General features: G+C 41.5%; 1 pseudogene; it reads left to right on the top strand.

Annotated features, from left to right (window-relative positions):
• Positions 1-4,467: 4,467 nt before the first annotated feature.
• On the top strand, positions 4,468-5,044 carry LOC150019186 (large ribosomal subunit protein uL6 pseudogene; annotated as a pseudogene).
• The last annotated feature ends 3,122 nt before the right edge of the window (positions 5,045-8,166 follow it).

Below are 8,166 nucleotides of genomic sequence, written 5' to 3'. Positions count from 1 at the left end.
CCACCCACCCTGGGAACGACAGCCAGGGCAACAGTTAGATGGGCGCCAGTCACATATGGAAGTGGGAAAAGTGCCTGGAAAAGGGGCGAGTGCTGGGAAAGCGGCATTTTTCCCTCTCAGACCCCTCCCCCACATACAGCACCACAATGTGGTGAAACAGGTCTCCCTGTACTGATGAATCCCTAAGGCTCCGCCCCTTACAATGTAACAGGAGCGACAGCTCTACCTAAAACACAGAGGCAAACAAACACAAGAGGCTGTCAGAATGAGGAGACAGAGAATTATGGCCCAAAATAGGGAACAGTTCAAGGTTCCAGTGGGAGAACTAAGTGACAAAGAGATAGCCAACCTAACAGATGCAGAATTCCAAACACTGGTGATAAAGATGCTCACAGGCTTGACAGATATGTTTCAGTATGGCAAATGCATAAGAGAAGAAATGAAGGCTATGCTAAGTGAAACGAATGAAAATCCACACAAAACCAATGGTGAAGGGAAAGAAACCAGGGTTCAAATCAATGATTTGAAATGTAAGGAAAAAAAAAAGTCAACCAGTACAGAATGAGGAAACAAGAATTGAAAATAATGAGGAGAGGCTTGGGAACCTCTGGGACAACTTTAAATGTGCCAACATCCAAATCATGGAGGTGCCAGAAGGAGAAAAGGAAGAGCAAGAAATTGAAAACTTACGTGAAAAAATAATGGAAGAAAACTTCCTAAATTTTATGAAGGAAATAGACATACAAGTCCAGGAAGCATGGAGAGACCCAGGAGAGCTGGATCCAGAAGGGACCACACCAAGACACATCATAATTAAAATGCCATAATTAAAACGCCAAAGGTTAAAAATAAAGAGAAAATCCTAAAAGCAGCAAGAAGTGGAGAGTAGCCACAAAGGGTTGCCTATAAGACTATCAGCTTTTTTCTTAAAAGACACTTTGCAGGCAAGAAGGGACTGGCAAGAAATATTCAAAGTAATGAAAAGCAAAAACCTACAACCACGATTACTCTATCCAGTGAAGCTGTCATTCAGAGTGGGAAAAGAATTCTAGGTATGGGAACATTATGGGGGAAGGTCAGCAGGGAGGGGGAAGGGGGAAAGGGAGGGAGGTGGTACAGGAATTAAGAAGCATAGTAGGAGGGAGTGGAGTAGATAGGAAGATGTTGAGAAGAACTATATGCACAACCAATGAGCATGGACTAAGTGGGGGGACAACTGAGTGGAGGGGGGTCACTGGGTGGAGGGGAACAAAGGGAAAAGAAATTGGGACAACTGTAACAGCATAATCAATAGAGCATATTAAAAAAAGACTATCAGCTGATTTCTCAAAAGAAACTTTGCAGGCAAGAAGGGACTGGCAAGAAGTATTCAATATGGTGAAAAGCAAGGACCTACAATCAAGATTATTCTATCCAGCAAAGCTACCATTTAGAATGGAAGGGCAGATCATGTTCTTCCCAGACAAGGTAAAGCTAAAAGAGTTCATCATCACCAAGGCATTATTATATGAAATGTCAAAGGAACTTACTTAAGAAAAAGGTCAAAACTATGCATACTAAAATGACAATGAACTCACAATTATCAACAACTGAATCTAAAAAATAAAAACAAAACCCAACTAAGCAAATCAGAATAGGAACAGAATCATAGGTATGAGGATCATTTGGAGGGTTATCATCTGGGAGGGAGGAAGGGGAGAAATGGGGAAATGGTGCAGAGATTAAGAGGCATAATCAGTTGATACAAAATAGACAGGGGGGAGTTAAGTATAATATAGGAAAGGGTGAAGCAAAGAACTTATATGCACGACCCATGGACATAAACTAAGGGGGGGTGGGATTGCTGGAGGTAAGGGGGGTACTGGGCAGAGGGGAGCAAAGGGGAAAATCTTTTTGAACCACTGTAACAACATAATCAATAAAATATACTTAAAAATAATACCATATATTTAATTGCTAGTACAGTATTTCCCCCCTTTCAGTGTTCCCCTCCCCCTCCTTCAAGTCCAGCAGCCTGATGGCTAATGGAGTTTTCAGTAACAGAACAAGGAGCCTGATAACTCAAGTCCTGAGAGGAGGTTACAGCCTGAAAAGAGTTTAATGTATTAAACTTTTCTCAGTTTTGGGCGACTAGCCTCCAATGAGTCTCCTTGCTGTTACTGAATCTTTGAGGGGACTCAATAAATAGCACTCCTCTTCTTTGTCTGACTCCTAAACCAAGCCAGAAGTAAGACAAATGAGTCAGTAGACAGAGAATCAAAATACCCACTTCATTCATCAAGTATGGGTTGATGAACAGATCCTATTGTGAGAGTCCAACAGGCTTCCTAAGACAAAGTCTTGATCTCAGACCTCATCTGAGTGGTCAAACTCATAGAGTGAGATCACTGTCCAGTCAGGGAAGTGACCAATCCCCATTTTCAGGACTTTTAGTTGCTCAGTTTTCACCAGTCCAGAAGCATGTCTGTTATACACGTGGCATCTTTATTTTCACTAACCACTAACTTAATTTAGTATTTCCTTCAATTAACAATATAGGCAGCAGGACTTCTGGCCAAGATGGAGGCGTAGACAGACATGCTGCATCACCCTCCACAACTAAGAAGGAATACAACTACCTCAAAACTAGAAAAAACCAGAAGTTCCAGAAAATCAAAGTACATGGAAGTCCAGCAAACAAATACATAAAGAATACTAATCCAGACAGGTAGGAGGGGCAGAGCTGGGGCGGAGCTGGGGCGGAGAGGTCGCGGTGTGGCGGCAGCAGTGGCAGGCCACAGGAAAGCGCCGTTCCAAGTTTTTAAAAGTCAGGAAGGATACCTGGGGAACATTCCCAGCTGCTCACCAGACCTTGAAACTCACAGTCCCAGCACCAGGGAAAATCAAGCCTCATTGCTTCTGACGGTGCAAACCAGTGGGGATTGGAGTGGATGCAGAAACTGCGGGTCTCAGCAGAGTCTGTTTGTTTAAAGGGACCCCACAGTACTAGAACACCCGCAGACCCACCCACTCTGGGAACAACAGCCAGGACAACAGTTAGAGGGGCACCAGTCCAGTGCAGAAGTGGGAGAGGTGCCTAGAAAAGGGGCGAGTGCTGGGCAAGAGGCATTGTTCCCTCTTGGACCCCTCCCCCACATGCAGCACTGCAACGTGGTGAAACAGGTTACCCTGTACTGTCGAATCCCTAAAGCTCCGCCCCTTACAACATAACAGGAGCAACAGCTCTACCTGGGACATGAAGGCAAACAAACACAGGAGCCTGTCAGAATGAGGAGACAGAGAAGTATGGCCCAAAAGGGGGAACAGATGAACGTTTCAGTGGGAAAATTAAGTGACAAGGAGATAGCCAACCTCACAGATGAGGAGATAGACAATATAACAGATGCAGAATTCAAAACACTGGTGATAAAGATGCTCACAGGCTTGACAGATATGTTTCAGTATGGCAAACGCATAAGAGAAGTGAAGGCTATGCTAAGTGAAACTAATGAAAATCCATACAAAACCAATGGTAAAGGGAAGGAAACCGGGGTTCAAATCAATTATTTGAAACATAAGGAAGAAAAAAACAGTCAACCAGTGCAGAAGGAGGAAGCAAGAATTGAAAAAAATGCAGAAAACTTCCCAAATTTTGGAAGAAGATGGACATACAGGTCTGGGAAGCATGGAGGGTCCTGGGCAAGCTGGACCCAGAGGGGACCACACCAGGATGCATCATGACTGAGATGCCAAAGGTGAAAGATAAAGAGTGAGTCCTGGGGGCATCGAGAGAGGTGGAGAGTTGCCTACAGGGGGATGCCTATAGGACTATCAGCTGATTTCTCAGGGGAAACTTTTCAAGCAGGAAGGGATTGGCAAGCAGTATTCAATGTGATGAAAGACAACCTGCAATCAGGAGTACTCTATCCACCAAAGCTATCATTTGGAATGGAAGGCCAGATGAAGTACTTCCCAGACAAGGTGAAGCTAAAGGAGCTCATCATCACCAAGCCATTATTATATGAAATGTCAAAGGAACTTAAGAAAAAGAAGATCAAAACTATGAGCACTAAAATGACAACAAACTCAACTATCAACAATAGAATCTAAAAAATAAAAACAAAATCTAATAAGCAAGCCAGAATAGGAACAGAATCATAGGTATGGGGATCATTTGGAGGGTTACCAGCTGGGAGGGAGGAGGGGAAGAAATGGAGAAATGGTGCAGGGACTAAGAAGCATAATCAGTTGGTACAAAATAGACAGGGGGATGTTAATAATATAGGAAAGGGTAAAGCCAAAGAACTTACTTGCATGACCCATGGACATGAACTAAGGGGGGTGAGATTGCTGGAGGAAAGGAGGTTAATAGGCAGAGGGGAGCAAAGAGGGGAAAAAATGGAACTACTCTAACAACATAATCAATAAAATATACTGTAAAAAAAAAAGAAAAGAAAAGAATATACGCATCAAACATGTTCTCTCTTTTCCACCTCTACTGCAAGGATGAAGACCATTCTCAGCAATCATACTGTCGACATCCCTCTGAAAGGAAGCAGTTATTTTGAAGGGCCCCAAAGGTACCCTATGGATGGACTTCAGTCACATCAATGTAGAACCCAGTCTCCTTGGAGAGGAAAAGAAGAGGCTCCAGGTTGATAAATGGTGAGGAATTAGAAAGGAACTGGCCATTGTTAGCACTCTCTGCAGACATGTACAGAACATGATTAAGAGTGTTACATTGGGCTTCTGTTACAAGATGAGATCTTTGTACATTCACTTCCTCAACAACGTCATTATTCAGGAGGATGGTTCTCTTGTTGAAAGCAGGAGTTTCTTGGGCAAAAAAATAATTTGCAGGGTTCGGATGAGGTCAGGCATTGCTTGTTCAGTATCTCAAGCTCAGAAAGATTAGTTGATTCTTGAAGGAAATGACATTGAACTTGTATTAAATGCAGCTGCTTTGATTCAGCAAACTACAACAGTTAAAAACAAGGATATCAGAAAATTTGGAGATTGTATCTATGTCTCTGTAAAAGGAACAGTTCAGCAGGCTGATGAATAAGGTCTATGTTGTTCAGCTATAGAAATGGCAAGATGACAGATTATTCCTCAGACTTCTTTGTGATATTTTAAAGATGCAATAAAAGCTATGTATTGGGCCCTGACTGGTGTGACTTTTTGGTTTGGCTGTTGTACTGCAAACTGGAAGGTTGCCAGCTCAATTCTGGGAGAGGGCACATACCTAGATTGCAGGCTGAGTTCCCCTGAGCTGTGGTGCATGAGAGGCAGCTAATCAATGTTTCTCTTGCACATCGATGTTTCTCCCCCTCTCTTTCTCCTTCCTTCCCCCTCTCTCTAAAAATAAATAAATTAAGTTTTCTTTTAAAAAGCCATGTCTTGGGGGGAAAAGAATATAGACAACAAACCACATAGTGTTAGCGGTATCTGTGACTTACTCAACCAATCAATATCACAAATATTTTCACCACATTTTATAGTGGTTGCCGATACCATGAAGTATTATGTAAACTCATTACTACTTTTATTTTATTTTATTTTTATTTTTTTATTTTTTATTTGTTTTATTTTTTGGTTTTTCAATTACAGTTGTCCCATTTTTCCCCCATTGCTCCCCCCTCCCAGCCCATCCCTTCTCCCACAATCATATCCCTCCCCATTGTCCATGTCCATGAGTTATTCATACACATTCCTTGACTAGACCCTTCCATTACTTATCCCCCTTCTCTCCCTCCCCCCTACTGACTACTATTCTAGTCTTTGCCTATTTAGTTCGTTTGTTTGTGTTGCTCTTTAGTTTCCTGTATTAGGTGATATCATATGATATTTTGCTTTCTTTGCCTGGCTTATTTCACTAAGCATAATTCTCTCGAGTTCCATCCATGTTGTCGCAAATGGCAGGAGTTCCTTCTTTCTTTCTGCTATATAGTATTCCATTGTGTAAATGTACCACCATTTTTTGATCCACTCATCTACAGATGGGCACTTAGGCTGTTTCCAGCACTTAGCTATTGTAAACAGGGCTGCTATGAACATAGGTGTGCATAGGTTTTTTCGAATTAGGGTTTTAGGATTTTTCGGGTATAATCCTAGCAGTGGAATCGCTGGTTCAAAAGGCAGTTCCATTTTTAGTTTTTTGAGGTAATTCCATACTGTTTTCCATAGTGGCTGCACTATTTTGCATTCCCACCAACAGTGCAGTAGGGTTCCCGTTTCTCCACATCCTCGCCAGCATTTGTTGTTTGTTGATTTGTTGATGATGGCCATTCTGACAGGTGTAAAGTGGTATCTCATTGTGGTTTTTACTTGCATCTCTCTGATGGCCAATGATGTTGAGCATTTTTTCATGTGCCTATGGACCTTCTGTATGTCCTCTTCAGAGAAGTGTTTGTTCAGGTCCTTTGTCCATTTTTTAATTGGGTTGTTTGTTTTCTTGATGTTGAGTCGTATAAGCTCTTTATATATTTTGGAGATCAGTCCCCTGTCTATGATATCATTGGCAAATATGTTTTCCCATATGGTTGGTTTCCTTTTCATCTTGCTGATGTTTTCTTTTGCTGAGCAGAAACTCTTTAGGTTGATGTAGTCCCATTTGTTTATTTTTTCCTTTATTTCTCTTGCCTTAGGAAATGTATCTGTGAAGATATTGTTACGTGGGATATCTGAAATTTTCCTGCCTATGTTTTCCTCTAGGACTTTTATGGTGTCACGACTTACATTTAAGTCTTTAATCCATCTTGAGTTTATTCTCATGTGTGGTGTAAGTTGGTGGTCTAGTTTCATTTTTTTGCATGTCCCTGTCCAGTTCTCCCAGCACCATTTGTTAAAGAGGCTCTTCTCACTCTATTTTATGTTCCTTTCTCCTTTATCAAAGATTAGTTGACCATAGAGGCCTGGGTTTATTTCTGGACTCTCTATTCTGTTCCACTGATCTATATGTCTGTTCTTATGCCAGTATCAGACTGTTTTGATCACAGTGGCTTTGTAGTATTGTTTGATGTCTGGTATTGTGAATTCTCCTGCTATGTTCTTCTGTTTCAAGATTTCTTTTGCTATTCGGGGTCTTTTTTGGTTCCATATGAATTTTTGGAGGATTTGTTCTAGGTCTGTGAAATATGTCATTGGTATTTTAATAGGGATTGCATTGAATCTGTACATTGCTTTGGGTAGTATGGACATTTTGATGATGTTGATTCTTCCCATCCAAGAACATGGTATTTGCTTCCATTTATTCGTATCTTCCTTAATTTCTTTCTTCAATGTTGCATAATTTTCAGAGTACAGGTCTTTTATCTCTTTGGTTAAGTTTATTCCTAGGTACTTTATTTTCTTGTTGCTATAGTAAATGGTATTTTCTTTTTTGCCTCTGTCTCTGATATTTTATTGTTGGTGTACAGAAATGCCTTAGATTTCTGTATATTTATTTTGTACCCTGCTATTTTGCCAAATTCACTTATTATATCGAGTAGTCTTTTAATGGAGTTTATAGGGTTTTCTAGGTATATTATCATGTCGTCTGAAAATAGTGATAGTTTTACTTCTTCTTTCTCAATTTGGATGCCTTTTATTTCTTTGTCTTGTCTGATTGCTGTGGCTAGGACTTCCAACACTATGTTGAATAGAAGTGGGGAGAGTGGACAGCCTTGTCTAGTTCCTGATTTCAGGGGGAATGCTTTCAGTTTTTGTCCATTGAGTATGATGTTGGCTTAAGGCTTCTCATATATAGCTTTAATTATGTTAAGGTATGCTCCCTCTCTTCCCATTTTGCTGAGTGTTTTCATCATAAATGGGTCTTGTACTTTATCAAATGCTTTTTCTGCATCTATAGATATGATCATGAGCCCTGGCTGGTTTAGCTCAGTGGATTGAGCGTCGGCCTGCGAGCTAAGTGTCGTTGGTTCGATCTTCCAGTCAGGGTACATCAGAGAAGGAAAACTCTGACTCCAAAAAACCTCCGCTGCCTTGCGGCATACCTCTTCAGGGGAAAGGCTAAGGGAGTAAACCCTGACAGAAAATCCGGAGCCGGAGTCCCTAAGGCGGTTTGACGTTGTAGTCAACACCGGCAACTCCTGCGGCGCACCTGAAGCCAAGCTGTATTGACTCCGTCTTTCCCTTGGACCCTTCAGCTGCGAAGAGAGGGGGGGTCTGCTGCATGGGCAACAGCAG

Source organism: Furipterus horrens, unplaced genomic scaffold (assembly GCF_987537825.1).
Source record: "Furipterus horrens unplaced genomic scaffold, mFurHor1.1.pri manual_scaffold_2, whole genome shotgun sequence".
In the NCBI taxonomy this organism is placed as follows: Eukaryota; Metazoa; Chordata; class Mammalia; order Chiroptera; family Furipteridae; genus Furipterus; species Furipterus horrens.
Note: the sequence above shows the minus strand (reverse complement) of the source record. Positions and strands in the feature narration are given on the sequence as shown.